This window comes from Amblyraja radiata, chromosome 10 (assembly GCF_010909765.2).
Source record: "Amblyraja radiata isolate CabotCenter1 chromosome 10, sAmbRad1.1.pri, whole genome shotgun sequence".
NCBI classification, from domain to species: domain Eukaryota; kingdom Metazoa; phylum Chordata; class Chondrichthyes; order Rajiformes; family Rajidae; genus Amblyraja; species Amblyraja radiata.
The window spans coordinates 52,317,397-52,338,819 of NC_045965.1; the positions used below are offsets into that span (position 1 = coordinate 52,317,397).

The 21,423-nt window shown below is 45.3% G+C and overlaps 1 protein-coding gene across 3 annotated transcripts in view; it reads left to right on the top strand.

Moving 5' to 3' along the window:
* Positions 1-17,277: 17,277 nt before the first annotated feature.
* The window catches only part of hyi (hydroxypyruvate isomerase (putative)), a 32,470-nt gene continuing 28,324 nt past the window's right edge, over positions 17,278-21,423 (top strand). For 2 of the 3 annotated variants that reach the window (XM_033028837.1, XM_033028840.1), the window contains exon 1: positions 17,278-17,363. The gene's annotated coding sequence lies outside the window, so the exon portion shown is untranslated. Of the gene's footprint in view, positions 17,380-21,423 lie in introns of all 3 variants that reach the window. The other variant, XM_033028838.1, reaches the window with a different exon arrangement.

Below are 21,423 nucleotides of genomic sequence, written 5' to 3' on the forward strand. Positions count from 1 at the left end.
AGGTGTTGGTGGTTATGGAGAGAAGGCAGGAGAATGGGGTTAAGAGGGAAAGATGATTGAATGGTGTAGACTAGATGAGCCAAATGGCCTAATTTTGCACCTATTACTTATGAACTTATGAACTTATGATTTCTCTAACTTCAAGTAACCCTTGCTTTCCCTCTCTCTCCATTCATCCCCAATCATAGTTCTCCGACTAGTTTCACTGTCCTCCTGATTAATTTTAAATTAAATTAAATTTCTTTATTTATATAGCACATTTTTAGTCAACTTGCATTGACCCCAAAGTGCTTCACATAATTACATCCACACACACAGGCAAAGGTGGGTGAAGTGTCTTGCCCAAGGACACACACAGGCAAAGGTGGGTGAAGTGTCTTGCCCATGGACACAACGACAGTATGCGCTCCAAGCGGGATTCGAACCAGCTACCTTCCGGTTGCCAGCTGAACACTTAGCCCATTGTGCCATCTGTCGTCCCCGTTTACTGTTTGTATGCCTCGTTGTCAACTTCCCCTCAGCCATCAATGAACCATTGTACATTTCCTTGATCATTGCCTGCTTTGATCTGTCATTTTCACACCTTACATTCTCTTTGTACCCTTCCATATCTCCAGTTTCTCTCTCCTCTGACTCTCAGTCTGAAGAAAGGTCTCAATCCAAATCCTCGCCCATTCGTTCTCTCCAGAGATGCTGCCTGTCCTGCTGAGTTACTCCAGCATTTTGTGTCTGTCTTCACTATAGCACCAGGTACAAGCCCCTCAGCCCACAATGTTTGTGCTGACCAAGATGCCAATCTATACTTATCCCATCTGCCTTTACAAGATCCAAATATGTCCATTCACATGTCTGTCTAAATGCTTCTTAAAAATGCATTTGTATATGCTTCCACCACTTTCCCTGCTAGTAAATTCCAGGCACCTATCAATCTCTGTGCACAAAGAGTTGCCTTATACTTTTGTCCAAATCATTCATATATATCACAAACAACAAAGTCCCAATGGTTCATCACTGATCACAGACCTCCACTCAGAATAATACCTCTGCCTTCAACGACCACCAGGGACTTTGTCAATGGCTATTTTGAAGCCTACTCTTTGATACCTCCTTAAAAAAACTCCATCATTTGTAAACCTGAGGACGGCGGTGCAGCACTGGAGCGCCATTGCGGGGCGGGCGGTGCCTTGCCTGGGTCGCTGAGCTGGAACTCCGGTGAGCTGGGTCCGTTGCGGAGCTGCGGGTCTGAGGAGCGGCTGCGGGCGGCGGCGCTGAACTTTCCATCGGGAGCCTGGGATCTCTCGACGAGATCGCCAGTTGAGCTCAATTCGGCGCGGCCTTGTCGGCTCCGGAAGTCACGGCCTCGAGTAGGGAGGCGGCCGTTTCAGGGTTCCCATGCCGCTGAGAGGATTCTCCCGACGCCGGAACATCATCACCCGGCGAGGACGGCCTGGAACATCGGGCCTCCGTAGAGGCAACTGTGGAGGCCTCAATAGGCCCGACTATGGGTGGACATTGGGGATGGGACTGGACTTTGTGCCTTCCCTCATAATGGGAACCATTGTGGGGGGATGTTTTTATGTTAAAACTATTTATTATTGTTATGTCTGTATTCTTTTTTATGTGCTGCATTGGCAAAAGGAATTTCACTACATCTAGGTGTATGTGACAATAAATCAACCTTTGAACCTTTGAACCTTTGAACCTGTCCTTGCCTGTATAAAGCCATGCTGACTATCCCCATTGTTGGATACACTTGGGATTGTTTTCTCTGGAACATTGGAGGTTAAGGGGAGCCTTGATAGAAGTACATAAAATCATGAGTGGCATTGATGGAGTAGACAGTCAGAACCCTTTTCCCAGGGTGGAAACGTCCAATACTAGAGGCTGTACTGTAGCTATAAGGTGAGAGGAGGAAAGTTTAATGGAGATGTGCGGACAGGTTTTTTACACAGACAGTGGTGGGGGCCGTGAACACACTGCCAAGGGTGGTGGTGGAGGCAGATGCTATAGTGGCATTTAAGTGGCTTTTAGATAGGTACATGGAAGTGCAGGGAATAGAGGAATATGATCATGTGCAGGCAGATGGGATCTGTTTAACTAGACATCATGTGCGGCACAAACATTGTGGACCAAAGAGCCCGTCCCCACTGTTCCATGTTCTGTGTTCTACCAGGTTCATGAACAGACCTGCACAAACCTAATCTTACCTCGACAATGGAAAACTACAGACTATCTCTTGCATTACCGTGAGCTATTTTTCCAATTGTGTTTTGCAGTTATAGAGTCATAGAGTCATATATTAATACAGTGTAGAAACAGGCCCTTTGACCCAACTTGCCCAAACTGACCCAGCTACACAAGCCCCACATGCCTGCGATTGGCCCATATCCCCCTAAACCTGTCTTATCCATGTACCTATCTAATTACTTCTTAAACATTGCAATAGTCCCTGCCTCAAGTATCTCCTCCGGCAGCTCGTTCCATACACCCACCAACCACCCTTTGCGTGAAAAAGTTACTCCTCAGTTTCCTATAAAACTCTTTCCCATCTGGTTCTCGATTCCCCCTCTCTGGACAAGAGACTGTGCGTCCACTCGATCTATGCTGTGTTTTTTTTTTGCAGTCTTTTTGTTTTCACTGCCTTGTTGGCTGGCTTGTTTGTTACTCCATCAGCCGGGAATATGTTGCCCCTATAGACCCCTCACAACTCACACCATGACATCCAGCAAGTAATTGCTGAACTTTAGAGCAACCTCAGAACATCAACCGTTCGTTTTCTGAATTCTTTGGGATGTATTGCCAAGATAACTAGGGGGCATAAACTGAAAGAATGGCAGAAGAGGGTAGTGGGTCTCTATGGACTGAGTTGCCAGTGGAAGTTGTTGAGGCAGGTAAAATAGCAACATTTAAAAGACATTTGGGCAGGTACATGGATAGGAAGGTTTGAGAAGGATATGGGCCAAATGGGATAGCTTAGATGAGACAATTTGTTTGGCATGGATGAGTTGGCTGAATACCTGTGTTGATGCTGTAAGACTCTATCACTCTATGATTCATCGACAATCCAATGTGCCTTTCAACTTTGAAGCTCAAATGTTGTTGTGGGTGTTGTTATCAGATTGACTTAGCCTAATTGTTTGGGAATCCTGGAAAGGGATTCGGGTTGGATCCTGACTAAGGGTGCTGTCTGTACAGAGTTAGTATGTTCTCCCTGTCACTGTGTGGGTTTTCTCCGGTTTCATCCCACACTCCAAAGACCCAGAGTAGGGGAATCGAGGACCAGAGGACATAGGTTCAAGGTGAAGGGGAAAAGATTTAATAGGAATTGGAGGGGTAACGTTTTCACACAAAGGGCGGTGGGTGTATGGAACAAGCTACCAGTGGAGGTATTTGAGGCTGGGACTATCCCAACGTTTAATAAACAGTTAGACGGGTACATGGATAGAACATGTTTAGAGGGATATTGACCAAGGGCAGGCAGGTGAGACTAGCGCAGCTGGGACATGTTGGCCGGTATGGGCAAGTTGGGCCGAAGGGCCTGTTTCCACACTGTATCACTCTATGTTTCTATGACTCTATGACATGCAGGTTTGTAGGTTAATTGGCTTCGGTAAATTGTAAATTGTCCCTCGTGTGTAGGATAATGCTAGTGCATGGGATGATCGCTGGTCGGCACGGATACGGCGGGCCGAAGGGCCTGCTTCTGCACTATATTTCTAAAAACTAAAGGTGTAAATTAGATGATATCAGGCCCGCCATATGCAGGTAGTCTCACTGTCCTACTTCCAGACTATCATAAAATTAATATTCAGTGCTCTTCTCCTGCGCACTAATATAACTATCGAAAACCAGGTGGTGCGCTGGCATTGAAAATCAATGCAGACTTTAACAAGTGCAAACTAATGCGACTGGGTTTCACACCATATGGCAGGGGTGGTTAAATCAAATGTTTTTCCTTCATCCTCACCTACTTCTTATTTTTGTTTTCATATGTTAATCGCTTAAATTACCTTCCTCTCTTTTTCTATTTTCATTTTCAGTAAAACATTTTCAGTCCACAAATGTACTGTGTGGTTGGTTAACCATCAAGCTAGCCACAGTTTACATTGCATTTGCCCCTTTGTCACATCTGGAATACCCCTGGTCGAATCGTTTTATTTTTCCTTGTCACTGCAAGACCAAGATTAGGAACTCATTGGAGCAGGAAAGACGAGCCATCTCCAAATACTCCGCTGTGATGCACAACTCTGCCGTGTCACTGCAGTAGGAGCTGAAACCCAAGAAACATAATTTGTCTTAGGCTCCCAAAGGCTGCTGGAGTCTCTGCATTACATGTATAGTGGCACAGTAAGGTCACCAGTGGCCCCACTGTGCCCAGAGTGAGGCCCATAGCTCCACAAACAGAGATCCACAGACAGATAAATGGACAAAAACATCTGTCAGGACCCATGAACAAAGATTGATAGAAAACGCAGAGTTTTCTGTAGCTGTGTAAAAAATGAAGCATATTTTCTTCTGAATCATTTTCTGCTTTTGATGGATTGATTGAAAGATACGACCTGGAGACAAGACCTTTGGCCCACTGAGTCCACGTCAACTATTGATCATCTGTGTAGGAAGGAACTGAATAGAAACATAGAAACATAGAAAATAGGTGCAGGAGGAGACCATTCGGCCCTTTAGAGCCAGCACCGCCATTCATTATGATCGTCCCCAATCAATAACCCGTGCCTGCCTTATCTCCATGTTCCTTGATTCCACTAGCCCATAGAGCTCTATCTAACTCTCTCTTAAATCCATCCAGTGACTTGGCCTCCACTGCCCTCTGTGGCAGGGAATTCCACAAATTCACAACTCTCAGGGTAAAAAGGTTTTTTTCTCACCTCTGTCTTAAATGGTCACCCCTTTATTCTAAGACTGTAGCCCCTGGTTCTGGACTCGCCCAACATTGGGAACATCTTTCCTGCACCTAGCTTGTCCAGTCCTTTTATAATTTTATATATTTCTATAAGATCCCACCTCATCCTTCTCAACTCCAGTGAATACAAGCCTAGTCTTTTCAATCTTTCCTCATATGACAGTCCCGCCATCCCAGGGATCAATCTCATGAACCTACGCTGCACTGCCTCAATCACAAGGATGTCCTTCGTCAAATTAGGAGGCCAAAAATGTACGCAATACTCCAGATGTGGTCTTACCAGAGCCCTATACAGCTGCAGAAGAACTTCTCTACTCCTATACTGAAATCCTCTTGTTATGAAGGCCAACATTCCATTATCTTTCAGCAGGTACTGGTATACACTGAAGACAGACACAAAATGCTAGAATAACTCTGTGGGACAGGCAGCATCTCTGGAGAGAAGGAATGAGTGATGTTTCAGCTCAAGGCCATTCTTCAGACCATGTTTCCTGTAAAACCCCTTATTCTGACCCAAAATGTCACCCATTCCTTCTCTCCGGAGATGCTGCCTGTCCCACTGAGTTACTCCAGCGATCATCTGTTCACAGTAGTTCTATGTTATCCCATTAATGTGTCCGCACTCCACACACTGGGAGCAATTTACAGGGGCCAATGAACCTACAAACTTGCACATCTTTGGGATGTGGGAGGGGGAACGGGAGCACATAGGGGAAAGCCATGGGGGAACGTGCAATCTCCACAGAGACAGCACCTGGATTGAACCTGGGCGTCTGGTGTTGTGAGACTGGCTGCACTACTCGGCTGCCTAATCCAAAATAACTAACATTATATTCCATAAACAGTTTATATTTATACTTCCAGCCGGTTTCTAAACAATTGAAGCTACTAAAAAGAATGCTTACAACAAGTTCTCCAGTGAGGACCGTAAAAAGAGGAATACATCTTTTCGGTGACAACATAATTAGCCACAAGAGTTGAAACATAAAGAAATATGAAGGCTGGGATTCCTGTACTTTGGCTCAGGGACATAATGATAGGCATTGTTTGGTGAATCCGAGTGCTGTGTATGTTATTGGGAGCCCAGACATTTTGTGAGCAGCCAGCATCACCACAGTTCACTCTCACTGCGGAATAAAGATGAATCCAAGTAAATAGCCATTGTGTCCCTGCACAAAGCCAAGCCAAGCAGGGTTTTTCTTTTTACTGGACCGCCTCTTCTTAACCCTGCCTGCAACTTTTGTCCTTACAGATCAGCAGTAATGGAGCTGCCTTTACACTGGTGATGTTGACGGATTGTAAGAGCTTCAAATGTTTGTTCAGTTGCTCGGACCAACATCAAGGGTCAGCCGTTATTTCAGAGAAGCTTTGGTGTTATTGCTTACCAAGGCAAATAACATAGTTAGAGCTATCAATAAGCACCCTTTACTAGTAGCAGCAAACTTCCTGCTATATAACAGTGTGCAATAGGACGTTACATGGCATTCACGCCACCTGGTACATTCTTAAAGGAACCTTTGCACCTTGATAACCCCACCCCGAAGATGCAAGAGATGCCGCTGCTGGAATCTTAAGCAAAAAAAAAAGACTGCTGGAGGAACTCAATAGGTCAGGCAGCATCTGTGGAGGGAAATGATCAGACAGTGTTTCCGTACGGGACACTGCTTTAATCTGAAGACGGATCCCGATCTGCCCATAGACACGAAATGCTGGAGTAACTCAGCGGGTCCGGCAGCATCTTTGGAGAGACCCTTCTTCAGACTTACCCGACCCAAAACAACACCTATTCCTTTCCTCCAGAGATGCTGCCTGACCCACTGAGTTACTCCAGCATTTTGTGTCTATCTTCGTTATAAACCAGTATCTGCAGTTCCTTCCTACACATATCATCTGTCCAGTTTCACCCACAGATGTTGCCTGATATCTACCCTAGTAGACTTGATACACGATGAAAATGTCAAATATTTAAAACAAATAATATTACCCATGAAAATAATACTGCTACCTGTAGCATTTATCTGTTGGGAGGAAAAATTAAGTTCCATTTTAATACATTCCTGACAACTATTTGTCCTCCAGCTACATTAGGATGACTTCTATTGATCAACAAAATGGTAGAATCTCTGGATGGTGAGACTGATTCCATGAAAATCTGTGGAAAGAAAAAAGAGTTTACATTTCATATCCATGACCCTCACTGTCTGACCCGCTGAGTGTATTCTGCTTCTCCAGAATTCCAGCATTTGCAGTTAGTTTGTTACAGGCTGGGGGGGGGTATCCATTATTGCCGATTATCCATTATAACTAAGTAAGGGATTATTGAGCAATAAAGTATCATTGTGTACATTCAGGTAGCGGAAACAGGGGCCGCGGAGTGTTTTTGAAAGTGGGGGGGCTGAGCGATCACTGATCGCCGGCCTCGGAGCTACCCGGTGAGGGAGGGGAGCAACCGAGCGGGGGGAGGGTGGCACAAATATCATTTTTTGTTGTTGCTCGACCTCCAAAAACTGGGGGATAATACAGGTCATCCCCCAACTCAAAAAGTGGGGGGATATATCCCCTAATTCCATACCCCCTCTCTCTCTCTCTCTCTCCCTCCCTCTCGGGACCGACTATCCCTCTCGGGACCAACTCTTTCCCTCTCTCTGGGCCCACGGGAAGATTTGTAAATAAGTAACGATGATAAAAGTAACAGGTCATTGTTAGCTGTTTGTTGGGTGAAAACAAGAAGCTGGTGCGACTTGAGTGGGGGAGGGATAGAGTGAGAGGGGATGCCGGGGTTACTTGAAGTTAATAAAATCAATAGTCATAACCTTTAACGTTAATCACTTTGTGTCTTTTTTTTAACCGTTCATGGGGTGATATTTCTATTCATAAAAAATGCTGATCTTTTCAGACTTTGCAGATGTTCCTCAGCCAAAGTATTTCAATTGAAGGGACAGGAAATCTGTCGATGGCACAGTTCACCGCAGTGCTGGTGATAGATGTGGATGAAGGCAGTATTTATTGACTGCAGATGCAGCTGCAAGTAAAACAGCACCCTCTTTAGGAGTAACACAGAGGCCCATTTCAATGAAAAACAATGCTTCGCACTCGTAACCATTTTTACATTCCCTGCCCAGATTATCCCGTGGAAATTATTCTTGAAAATACATTGCCGATACTGCAAAGGGAGTTATATAGTAGAATGGCCAAAAAATCTTGCAAGAGGGAAGCAGAGATACAAGATCTGCTCTAATAGCAAGCTTCCTGGATGAAGGGTTAATGTACTGATAAGATGGGAGGATTTCTTTTAACAGATCTATTATTGGTGCAGCATTGAGAAAAGTGTAAGGAGACTAAGTAAGGGGAGCAGTTCAAAGGGACACCTGCTGTCTTGGAAGAGTTACTCTTCAAGTCCTAAGGATGTTTTATTAAACCACCCAAATACAGCTGTGCCTTTGGGATTGCAATTGCAATACATTTACAGGCTGTAATAATGTTTCAGTACATGAAATGCAGGAATTCTAGGTAAAATAAATCCACTTTTTTTCCCCCAGAGAAGCATGCAGCCTGGCTCTGGTTTATTGGAGGTATCTGCAACTTAGCTACAATCCTGGAAGCGTCTGAGGGAGTTTTTGCAAACCGTTGTGCCATCGCTGTCGATGCCAGCTGAACAGACAATTCCTATCTATCACTAGAGCATTCTTGCGACTGTTCTTGGCAGCTTGGTCTCCGCGGAACAGCTGCCTGACAACCTCAATAAGGCTCATCAGCCCACAACCTGCCCCGTCCCACCGCTGCATATCACTCGCACGCAGAGCTCACTCCGCGCTCTCCCAACGCCGTCTGGGGAATGTCGGGAAAGGCGAGTGAGAGCTGCCTAACTGGAATCATTCATGCCATCATCCTGCAGGATCAGCCGTGGGGGCTGGATCACTAGGAGTTTACAAAAAAAGAATGAATTTTCTCAGTCCACTTGGGAGAAACACAGTAACGTGTAGGTGTGAAGGCAAGAGCATTTTACCACCAGCACTTTCCTTGAATGATCAGCATATGGGACCAAGCAAACTTTGCAAAGTTGCCCTCTCCAGAGGCTAATTTATTTATTGCAATGCACTCGGTTTTACCAGCTGTTCCTCCATGCCATCTATTCTAATCCCTATTTTCTGCCTTTTGAAGCTTGGCATTCCTGCTCCGTTTAATATTTGGTAGACCTCAATCATAACCTTTTCTCTTGGGTATTTTATTAATCCCATTTGTTTTGTGGTCAGATTCTCAAGAATTACAAGCACAGGAAATGCTGGAAAATATCAGCAGTTTCCATGGAGACAGGGTTGATCTTCAACTTCTGTATTATTTTGCTTCAGAGCAACTAAATGGTCAGCACGGTGGAGCAACGGTAGACTTGCTGCCTAACAATGCCAGAGACCCGGGTTTGATCCTGACTACGGGTGCCGTCTGTAGTTAGTTTGTACGTTCTCCCTGTATCCGCCTGGGTTTTCTCCGGGTGCTCCAGTTTCCTCCCACATCCCAATGATGTTAGAAAATTGGTGCAGGAGCAGGCCTTTCGGCCTTTGAGCCAACAATGACCCTTTGAGTCAATATGATCATGGCTGATCATCCAAAATCAGTACCGGTTGCAGGTTAATTGGCTTAGTAAATTGGTAAATTGTCCCTAGTGTCTAGGATATAATTAGTGTATGGGTGGTCATTGGACAGTGCGGACCCAGTGGGCCGAAGGGCCTGTTTCTCTAAACTAAAGTATCTCTAAACTAAAGTAAACTTAGCTAGCCTGCAACCTTGCCCCTGCCCCCTCACTACCCCACTCACTTACGGGAACTGTTTACAGTGACAGCAAATCTATACTCTAACATACTCCCATAGCAAAATTGCAGCTAACTGCTCTGTGCACGTTTAGATTTCTGTGGCTGAAACTCTGCAGGACTCATTCAGTCTCCCCCCCCCCCCACTGCCCTGCATACACCGCTGAGCCGCTGAGTCTCGGGACAAATTCCTCGTCTCACTGCTGCTCCATCTTGACTGGCCCCTCAGCTTTGTACCAGTTGGGACATCAATCTGTAGAAGGGTCTCGACCCGAAACGTCACCCATTCCTTTTCTCCAGAGATGCTGCCTGTCCTGCTGAGTTACTCCAGCATTTTGTGTCTACCAGTTAGGACATGTTTGTCTCACCCATCCTCACCTCCCCACCAACCTTCGTATGAATGGCCTTGTCAACCGCCATTAATAAGCTGTGGAACAAAGCATTCTGGTTTGAATACTTTAATTAATATTAATACTATTAATCCCTCCCACATTCCAAAGACGTACGAGGTGTGTAGGTTAATTGGCTTTTGGTAAAAATTGTAAATTGTCCCTCGTGTGTGTAGGATAGTGCAGGATGATCGGCACGGTCGGCACGGACTTGGTGGGCCGAAGAGCCTGTTTCTGCGTTGTAACTCTAAACTAAACTAAACTAAAAAAATAAACTTGTATGAATCAAATGTTTCTTAAAATAAATGTATTATTTTGTAAAACGTTTATCAATATTTTTGGAATTATTTCAATGTACTTCCACCATTTCAAAATTGTGCTGTGATCATGGGAGATGTTTAGAACCAGTGGGAAACACCTTTAACAGCATGAACTGTCACTAGGCCATCTGGTTGATCCTCAAGTTGGCCCTGTCCAGTCACCTTGGTGAGACCTTGAGGGGTTGTCACTTCCTGAGACAAGTGTGACCACGAGCATTCTCAGGAGGCAATGGTGAGATGTGGATCAGTCTGAGGATGATCCAGCCCGATAATTACTCTCACAGTCAGAATAACAGTGGTCAGTTGCACAGACAGATGCAGCATAAATGTCAGCCTCCTTTATGTTGAAACCATTATCCTCTCAACTGGTGAATAAGGTGAAATCTGGGGATAGGGATAAGAATGGACAGGCTGGGAAGTGGGATGAGTACGGTTTGGTATGATAGTTACCATAGACATGTTGGGCTGTTGAGCCAGTTTCTGTGTTGTTTATATTGAACAGTGCAACAGCAGAACAGGCCCTTCAGCCCACAATGTCCGTGCCAAACATGATTTCCTTTCTTTTTCATCAATCTGTAGAAGGGTCACAACCATATCCTTGAGAGATGCTGCCTGACCCGCTGAGATACACCAGCACTTTGTATTTTTGTTTTGTAAATCAGCATCTGCATTTCTTTGTACCTCCCTTTATTGAGTTATTAATTTATTGTATTTGTGTTTGTTAGATGTTATCAATGTGTATTGTGTTTATTAAGCGGCCTTTTCACGGGGCGACTTTACGCAAGAGTTAACCAGAGTTTAACATCGTGGGAACCTCGTGCGATAACAGTACGGCATTCGTGGACCACCGTGGACCACCGTAGCGCTAACGGCAGGTAATCGTGTATCTTGGTCACTCGGGAGAAAATTCAAGAAAGTTTGAATTTCTCCAAGAGTGACTTGTACACTTGTGGTTGAGCATTGCAACATTATATGGACGTAGTGGCCAGTGCGATATCCGTAATAACTCTTGCGGGTACCGTGGGAACTCCTGCGAACGGTGAACCCGGAAGCTGGACAGAGGGGATAGAAGGTGAGTAAAAATTGTCTTCTGTGGGATTGAATTTTAAAAATAAATAAAAATAAAGATTTGCTTCCGCATATGGACATCAACTTATTCATGAGTTATGTTAATGAGATTCAAGAAAATAACTATAATCTTTAAAAGGGACTTTAAAAGGGACTTTACTGAAAGGTTACGCATTTTTATGGTCCGTGAGAAATTTTTCACATGTACTTCTTTGAGAGATACAGGTCGGAGTCCTCGCCGACTAGCGATCGATGCCTTTCCGAAGCAGGGTCCGGAACGCTACCAATCAATGTTGTGCAGAGACCCGTGTAAGGAGTGAACTGCACATGCTGGTTTAAACCGAAGACAGACACAAAAAGCTGGAGTAACTCAGCGAGTCAAGCAGCATCTCTGGAGAAAAATAGCTGATGTTTCGGGATGAGACACATCTTCAGACTCAATTCCGATTAGGCTGTCTGAAGAAGGGTTCCGATTCGAATCGCCACCTATTCTTTTTCTCCAGAGATGCTGCCTGACCCGCTGACTTACTCCAGCTTTTTATGTTTTTCTTCCCAGATCTGACTTACCTGCTGAGTTACACCAACATTTTGTGTCCTTCTGTGCGTATTAACCAGCATTAACCAGCGTCTGCAGTTCCTTTAGACATTACCTAACTTCAGATTTTAGAGATATAGCGCGTGGGAACTCCTGCGAACGGTAAACCCGGAAGCTGGACAGAGGGGACAGAAGGTGAATAAATAATGGTGGTCTCAATATCGACAAGGGAACATGTGTCCTTCGAGGACGTCCCACCTAATTGTCATTGTTGGATAATCTTTTTAACAGGAACACTTGCAGAGATGGCTCCCAGAAAATCTCAAAGAAAGGGGGTAAAGCGTGCCAGAGATGTTTTTGCCATGTTGCTCTATTCAGTTTCTATATTGTTTCAGTTTCTATATCTATATTGTTGCTCTATTCAGTTTCCCAGGGGGTCGGGACGGGACTGGAGTTGGGAGGGAAAGGTGGGAGAGGAGGGGGAGACAGATGGGGGTGTCTTCATTTACTGGCGGCGGGTGTCTGTCACTGAAACAGGCAGGTGAGATTTCACATCCACCTTGTGTGTGCCTCTCTCTCACTCTCCCTCCCTCTTACACAGGCTGAGAGACTCTGCCTCTGTGAGTGTACGTCTCTTTCTCCCCCTCTCCCACACACAGTAAGACCGAGGTACTGTGCTCAGTCCATCTGTGTCTCCCACATACACAGTAAAACATGTCTCCAAATGAGCCAATTCAACCAAGGGAGGATATTTATAGTGTGTGAAAAAAAAGTTACATCATTTGTGTCACGTGTAGTTCACGATGTTCATTCAAGATTTAACGCGAAAGCTCGGGAGACGGACAAGTCACTCGCACAAATAACAGAAATGCCGAGTACCGTGGGAACTCTTTATCTACCCACCGTTATATCGTGCGAGACTCGTGCTGGACCACGACCACTTCTCTCTGGTGACATCTTGCGTCAACTCGCCCCGTGAAAAAGCCCCATAAGCGTGTTATGCTGCTGCAAGTATAGAATGTTATTCTTTCATTTTCAGTTCATGTAAGAATTAAACACTTGACTCTCTCTTGACTCATGATGCCAACTTAAACTAATCTCCTCTGCTTGCATTTGATCCATATCCCCCCCATTGCCTCCCCATCCTGCATATGTATGACTGATTCTATCAAGGACTGGTTTGGCAACTTGAATGCCCAGGAACGACGAAGATTGCAAAAGGTGACGAACACTACCATCACGGGTTCCGACGTCCCTGCCATCGAAGGAATCTACAAGAGTCGCTGTCTCAAAAATGTAGCCAGCATCATCAGAGACCTACACCACCTACACCTACACCACCCTGGCCACGCACTTAGTCATCCAGCCATCAGTAAGAAGGTATTGGAGCCTGAATTGGTTTTACGGAGTACTATGTTTACATATCTGTTGTGGTGCTGCAAGCAGGAATCTCATTGTTCCGTTTTGGGATATATACCAGTCTTGAGCTCTTGATTCTCTTGCCTATCTAAAAGTCTCTTAAATGCCACTCTCATATCTTATATCAGCCTTCAACACCACCCTTGGCATTGTGTTCCAGGCACCCACCACACTCTGTGAATCTACGTCTTGAGAAGCTAATGGTTACTTGAGTTCCACAACTGGCATAAGTGGGTTTGGCTTTTCCTAGCTTGCAGGCCCATAACACTAAAAAACAGATCTCCAAATATCTGCATAAATTCTGTTACATATAATAAAGATTGTCAGCAATAGAGTACAGCATATGATGTAAGATAGCCCCAAAAAATTGAGTTTATTTGTTGCCACATGCACTGAGGTACAGTGCAAAGATTTTGTTGCACGCTCACCAGTCAGCGGAAAGACAATACTTGGTTAAAATCGAGCCATCCACAGTCTACAGATACATGATAAAGGGAAAAAATGTGAATGACGTTTAGTGCAAGATGAAGCCAGTCCGATCAAAGATAGTCTGAGGGTCTCCAATGAGGTCTCTAGAACTGCTCTCTAGTTATTGGTAGACACTGGGTAACACTGGATATGCTGGAGTAACTCAGCGGGACAAGCAGCATCTCTGGAGAGAAGGAATGGGTGATGTTTCGGGTCGAGACCCTTCTTTGGTACAGATACCCGATAAAGGGAGTAATGTGAGAACATTTGATTACACAGAAGCAATTTGGGCTTCATCTGGTGGAAGTAGTTGACAGCATGAACTGGTCATGAGGACAGCAGTGGTTTTCCACGTACTGCTTCACCCACGCAGATAATTTTCCTCTTTCTTAACAGAAGACATCATTTTTGCCTTCCAAGAACATGTTTATTTGGCTCATTAGCACAGTAAGCCTAGCCTGCCATTTCGTTCAGATGTCATAAATTATTCCAGTGCTGAGATATGGAAATGAATAATTTTCTCTTTGTGCTAAGAAGAAACACCATTTGACAACAATTAATTCACCCCATGTATTAGCAACATCTTTTGTAGTTTGCTATCTATGGATGTCATTTCGGGGAAATGGGAAGTTGGACCTCCGACTGGTTGACACGGTTAACAGAATAAGCTGCTTCCATCTATGTTTACTTTAGTTTAGTTTAGTTTAGTTTAGAGATACAGTGCGGAAACAGGCCCTTCGGCCCACTGAGACCGGGCTGAACAGCAATCCCCGCACATTAACACTACCCTGCACACACTAGAGAAAATTTACAATTTTACCAAGCCAATTAACCTACAAATCCGGAGTGTGGGAGGAAACCGGAGCACCCGGAGAAAACCCACGCAGGTCACGGGGAGAATGTACAAACTCCATACAGACAGCACCCGTAATTAGAATCAAACCCAGGTCCTGCCACTGTAAGGCAGCAACTCTACCGCTGCGCCACCGTGCTGCCCATACATATATAAAACTGAATTGTAGCGGGCCCTCTCAGCATTTTCTTTCTTTTAAACCCGTTAACCATATTTTAATATGTTCTTTTTATTTTCCCACAAAATATTTCAGTTGTAGTAGTTGGTAGAATGCCATTTAGTTGATGACAGAGATACAGCACGGAAACAGGCCCTTCGGCCCACCGAGTCTGCACCGACCAGTGATCCCTGCACACTAACACTGCCCCACACACACTAGGGACAATTTACAATTATACCAAGAATACAAACCCAAGTCAATTAACCTGTACATCTTTGGAGTGTGGGAGAAAATGGAAAAGCTCGGAGAAAATTTACACGGTCACAGGGAGAATGTAAAAACTCCGTACAAACAGCACCCGTAGTCGGATTCAAACCCGAGTGTCCAGCGCTGCAAGCGCTGTAAGGCAGCATCTCTACCGCTGCGCACCGTGAACATGCCGCCCAATTGGTAGATCTTGCAATTAGTAGATCTTCTCTGTTTGCCAGCACTGGAAATAGAGCTGTGTCTCGGACATCCTGAACTGTTTTCGTACATGACCACGTCTCCTTATGGCAGTGAGTCCCTTCCTCACAAGATCATCAGACATAGGAGAAGTAATGGGTCATCATCAGACATAGGAGAAGTAATATTAAAACTGGTGCGCACCAGGAGACCAGTCTACGCTGATCCCCTGAGTGTGCCTTTGGTGCAGAGTTTACATTCTCAGCTGGCCTGATACACAGAAATTTGATCAACAGCAAAACTAGGCCTTGATTATAGAAAGACTTAATTATGCAACAAACTACAGAATAAAATGATTATTCACAAGTCTCATGTGGTTGACAGTAGATCCAATCCATCCCGATGGGTGCACGCTGTAACATAATCAATGAAGTTCCTGAAACTTGGGTTTCGTCACTGCTGTCCCTATTTTTAGGTTTTGCCTGCGGTTCCCGGTCACGATATTAGCACAATCTGCAACGAGGTGCTGCGGTTTCAAAGCCTCCCGGATCGCCGCAGAGAAGCCCAGGTCGGGGCCCGGCCGTAGCCTCACGGGCAACAGCCTGGGTTGGCGAAGTTGGTGGAGCACGCGGCTGGGGCCCGGTTGGCGGAGCACGCGGCTGGGGCCCGGGTCGGCACCACGGAGGCGTGAAGTGGGACGTCGACAGCGGTGAAACCTCGCGACGATGGGGCCTCGGCGGTGGTGAAGCCTCGTGGCGGTGGGTAGATCCGCGGTCAATGAGAGCGTGGAGGACCACCGTGAGGGGGGAGGGGAAGAGCAATGGAGGACCCGGCTTGGGGGGGGGGAGCCAAAAGGAGGAGACGGCGTGCCTTGTAACTTTGTCAGCGCCATAGGTGGCTGCTATTTGTATACATTGTGTATGCAAGCAAAGAATCTCACTGTGCCTAGTCACATGTGACAATAAAGTATTCCTATTCCTATTCACTATTCCTTCTCCTACAAAACTGTAGATACGCATGATGGTTGGCATAGATGTGATGAGCCCAAGGGCCTAGGCTGTTGAACTCTATGACTGTATTGGATTCAAGGCTGTGCTCGAATTTCAGTGATGTTTCTCCTGGTCACACACTATCCTTAATGAACACTAGATTGTGTATTATTTTATAATATATATACTTCCACCAGCTATTCCCGGGAAGTTAGAGTGGACACAAAAATGCTGGAGTAACTCAGCGGGACAGGCAGCATCTCTGGAGAGAAGTAATGGGTGATGTTTCTGGTCGAGATCCTTCTAGAGATGGACATTCAATGTTGGCTGTATCTGTGATCACCACATCCCATTAATAAAAACAAACAATGTGCTCTTGAGAAAGCAGAAAGGAATAGAATAATAACTTTGCAATGAAATGCAAACTTTGCAGTGCAAATGATTAGGTGCATCCAATTACAGACACAAAATCCTGGAGTAACTCAGCGGGATAGGCAGCATTTCTGGACGGAAGGAATGGGTGCTTCCAATTGACATATATGAATAAGGGCATTTTTCACAGAGAGAATGATAGAGTCGTAGGCTTCTCCACAATGTACGGTAAATGCTACCAAAATGAAAGTGGACTTAAAGCATATGTTACCATTGTACAGGACTCAAAATGCTGGAGTAACTCAGCATCTCTGGATAGAAGGAATGAGTGCTTCCAATTGACAGATATGAATAAGGGCATTTTTGATGCTGCCTGTCCCGCTGGGTTACTCCAGCATTTTATGTCCAACTTCGGTTTAAACCAGCATCTGCAGTTCCTTTCTACACATTATAACCAAGCTGTTTGTGTATGGCACGTGCTGTCCTTACTGGGAGATCAACTGAGAGGGGAAACAACGAATTTGACATAGGCCACTGCGACATAGGCCACTGAGTGGTGCTGTGGAGCATCGGATTTTGCTGGGTTAATTTGAGCTGGAAGTTTAAGGCATCTTTGGTTTAAGGTAAATGAGCAGCTAAGTATGTGGAATTAGTTAACTCTATACTTTTTGGGTAAAGGTATTCTTAAGATAGAAATTCCGCACAAACGTATTTTGTTTCACGAGAGCTGTCTTTGGCAATAATAAATTTGTGGTTAGGTGTGTTTTGGATTGGGATGTAGTAGGCCTCAATTTCCTCCAGCCCTGTTAGCTTGCACTCCCATTGACAGAGTGCCGTAGCTGGGATTGGTGTTCAAATCCAGGGTGCTGGTCTTTGAGGCCTAGTCTTAAAGACAGACCTCGAGTCTTGACAGAAAAGAATGTAGGAATCTGTAATTATCTGCATGCAATACTGTTGAACTTTGTGGGATTTATTAATACGTATTAGTTTTGGTTGAAAATATCTATAAGGAGTCACGTATTTGCTCTGTTAGCAAACTCCAGGTCAGTAATGTGCCTGAGGTTGAAGCACAAAAGATCAGTCTTTTGCAAGTTACTGATGAAAATTGAAACTTATCTAGTTTAATTTAGTTTAGAGATACAGCACAGACACAGGCCCTTTGATCCATCGAGTTCACATCGACCAGCGATCCCCGTACATCCTCTGAGTCTACACGAGGGACAAATTACAATTTTCACCGAAGCCTATTAACCTGCAAACCTGTTCGTCTTTAGAGTGTGGGAGCAAACCGAGCACCAGGTGAAAACCCACGCGGTCAAGGTGAGAAGGTACAAACTCAATGCAGACACCACCCGTAGTCAGGATTTAACTTGGGTCTCTGGTAGTGCCCCTGTCCCACTTAGGAAACCTGAACGGAAACCTCTGGAGACTTTACGCCCCACCCAAGGTTTCCGTGCGGTTCCCGGAGGTTGCAGGTGGTTGCCGGAGGTTGCAGGTAGGGAGACTGACAAAAACCTCCGGGAACTGCACGGAAACCTCTGGGTGGGGCGCAAAGTCTCCAGAGGTTTCCGTTCAGGTTTCCTAAGTGGGACAGGGGCGTTAGGCAGCTACTCTACCTCCGCACCACCGTGCTGCCCAGAGTCGTACAGCATTTTTCAGGAATGATTTAAAATAAGGTACAGGCATGGGACAAGAAGGGTGGATGTTGGGAGGGGAACTTTCACAAGCTTCATGAAGAAGTTTCAGTTTAGTTTAGTTTATTGTCACGTATACAGTGAAAACCTGGATAGTAGCGTCCTATCCAGTCAGCAGAAAGACAATACATGATTACAATCAAGCCATTTACAGTGTATAGTTATATGATAATAGATTAATGTATAGTGCAAGGTAATGCCAAAGTTCGATCAAGGATAGTCCGAGGGTCACCAATTACGTAGATAGTGGTTCGGCACTTCAGAAGGCTGGCTTTCCAAGGGATTTTTCAGGCAGCGAGTGATGTGTGAAGCAGTTTGGTTCTGAGTGAGAATTTAAGAGAACATTGTGTAGTGCCATGAGAGAGGTGAATCGGCTGTTAACCTCAGTCAGATGAATGGAAGTTGCTGGCGGTGATGTTTGACTGGTTGAAATAGCTCTGGGAAGCGGGAATAAGGCCTCAAATGGTCTACAAACTTCCCAGGCTGAGTAATGTGGAGAAATGATTGAACTACACAGAGAAAGCCTGTTCTACTCCCAGGGTGGAAGAGCCTAGTCTGGTTGATAGACCGGCCGTTCAGTAAAAATCCAGAGATTGTGCGTCCAAATTTTGTTTGAACCTCATGTGAGGTTCAAATGACAAATAAAAGGTATTGTATTGTATTGTATTGTATATAAGTGACCAGTCATACAGATTCTGGAACCAGAGCCCTTGAGATGTGGGATGGAGAAAGGCTGGTGGACTTGAGCCCCGCTGTTCAGAAACAACATTTATCCGTCTCAGCTGTCTCTTCCTTAAGCTTCCTAACCCACTTGCCAAACCCCCATCACCACTTCAAACCCACCTCCTCCTCTGTCTTGAAGATAGACACAAAATGGTGGAGTAACTCAGCGGGACAGGCAGCATCTCTGGTGAGAAGGAATGGGTGATGTTTTGGGTCGAGCCCCTTCTTTCAGACTGATGTCAGGGGAGTGGGTGGTACAGAGATAAAATGTAGTCGGAGACTGGTAGGGGAACTGGGAAGGGGGATGGGACGGAGAGAGAGGGAAAGCAAGGGCTATCTGAATTTGGAAGTCAATGTTCATACCGCTGGGGTGTAAGCTGCCCAAGCGAAATATGAGCTGCTGATCCTCCAATTTGCGCTGGTCCTCAATCTGACAATGGAGGTGACCCAGGACAGAAAGGTCAGATTGGTAATGGGGGGGGGGGGAGGGTAGTTGAAGTGTTGAGCAACCGGGAGATTTAGGCGGAGGTGTTCAGCGAAACGATCGCCGAGCCTGCGCTTGGTTCCCCTCCTCTGTCTTAATACCTTGTTATCTGGTTCTGTGGAACCTCTTTTGTGGTAATGAACACCGTACACAGATGGATGAACATTTGGGACACTGGATGGGGGGAGATGAATCTACCGGCTGCTGCAGGGCTGCAAGCATATTCTGCCGTGTGGGAATGGAGCATATCCGCACGCCTTCTCTTCCCCAGCCTCTTGAGCCGTGTCAATGGAGAGCTGGGAGCGCTGAGCAGACTCACTCACTCACTCATTGTGTCAGTGATGGTGATGATGATACTTTATTGTCACATGGATCTATGGAATTCATTGCCACTGACGGCTATGGAGACCAAGTCATTGGATATTTTTTAAAGGTTCTTGATTGGTAAGGGTGTCAAAGGATGCATAGTGGTAGAGTTGCTGCCTTACAGCACCAGAGACCCGGTTTCAACCCTGACTACAGATGCTGCTTGAACAAAGTTTGTACGTTCTCCCTGTGACCTGGGTGGGTTTTCTCCGGGAGCTCCGTTTTTCCTCCCACACTCCAGAGACGCAGAGGTTTGTAGGCTAATTGGCTTGGTAAAATTGTAAGTATTCCCTAGTGTGTAGGATAGTGTTAGTGTGGGGGGGGATCACTGGTCGGTGCGGACTCGGTGGGCCGAAGGGGGCTGTATCCGTGCTGTATCTCTAAACTTAAACTAAACTAAACTAAACTACAAACACACTTTATGGCCTTGAAATGGCATCTGCTTCTTCTGAATACGATGTAGAACTCTTATCTTCAATTAGAAAATAATGCAAATGTCATAATATGCTAAAGAAAATAACAACCTCTTTGCACCAGCTTTGTGTTGCCTGGTCAAATGTCTCTTAATGTGATTCAATATCTTTTTTGTTTGGTGACCCTGCTGTGAAGTGGCATGAAACATTCGACTCTATTAAGTTCCAAATGCAAATTTTAGTTACTTAAATTCATAGAAATGTGTGTGCCACATGTCATTCCAATTGGCTTTCGTTATAGAGATTGTAGCTTGGAAATAGACCCTTCGGCCCATCTTGTCCATACTGACCACCAAGATCCCACTGTTATCCCACTTTCTCATCCACTTCCTGCACACCAGGAGCAATTTTACAGAGGCCACTTTAATCGAGAAACCTGCACACCTTCGGGATGTGGGAGGAAGCTACATGTGGTTGGGATGTGGTGGTGAATCTTTGGAATTTATTGCCACGGTCGGTGGTGGATGCTGAGACATTGGGTATTTCATAAGCGGAGATTGATTAGTATTGGTGTCAAAGGTTATCAGGCGGTCAGGAGAAAGGGGCTGAGAGGGAAAAACAGATCAGCTCGATGGGCTGAATGGTCTAATTCTGCTCCAATGCCTTACAATCATATGAAATCAGAACGCCCCGAGGATATCCACGCGGTCAGAGGGAGAACATGCAAACTCTACACAGATAGCACCTGAGATCGGGATCAAACACGGGTCTCTGGCGCTGGGAGGCAGCTGCTCTACGGGGAAGCAAACAGAAATAGCGGCATTTTTATGGCTTTTATGACTGGAGGAAGAAGATATCATTATTTCTGCTCTCCGAATAGCAATTGAAAGGATATAAAATTGATTGCCATTGTAATGGAGTGCTACAACGTTACTATAAAGGATGGGAGTGTGGATGGAGTGTGTGATCCCACCACTCCTTCCACTTCCGCAAGCAGACATTC